The sequence below is a fragment of the Penaeus monodon genome, chromosome 29 (genome assembly GCF_015228065.2).
Source record: "Penaeus monodon isolate SGIC_2016 chromosome 29, NSTDA_Pmon_1, whole genome shotgun sequence".
Classification (NCBI taxonomy): domain Eukaryota; kingdom Metazoa; phylum Arthropoda; class Malacostraca; order Decapoda; family Penaeidae; genus Penaeus; species Penaeus monodon.
In genome coordinates this window covers 15,123,210-15,123,620 of record NC_051414.1, presented here as the reverse complement: position 1 = coordinate 15,123,620, position 411 = coordinate 15,123,210, and the positions used below count along the sequence as shown (strand labels likewise).

The following is a 411-nucleotide window of genomic DNA, read 5'->3' as shown; positions in this document are numbered from 1 at the left end:
AAGACTGTAGTCATGGGTTATGTATGAAAAGTTGGTAAAACCAGAAAAAGTTTGGGAACCACTACCCATCACATATATACAGTACATGCTTTTTTTTGTAAGAAAAGACGATGAAGAAATATTATGAGCTTCATTCTATGGTTAATTTAGAATATCAAAAACTGAAATAAATTATATATATAGTGATTAATTGTTTATCAATGTTTCCTAAAACTAACAGAGAAATATCTTAAACAATGTAATTGGGTAGAAAAATAAATATGACGAGATGGCAAAAATAAAATGGTTATCATTTATGAAACATTTCTCACTGTACATTCAGATTCTCCGCAATGTACTCCCAAGATTTATAAAGCCAAATATATGAATAAATACACAAATAGATGGTCCTACAGTTATTTTCTATAAAGT

General features: G+C 27.7%; 1 protein-coding gene across 1 annotated transcript in view; it reads right to left on the bottom strand.

The window, feature by feature from the left end:
* The window catches only part of LOC119591993 (venom carboxylesterase-6-like), a gene marked incomplete at its 5' end in the record, with an annotated part of 10,667 nt that overhangs the window by 2,380 nt on the left and 7,876 nt on the right, over positions 1–411 (bottom strand).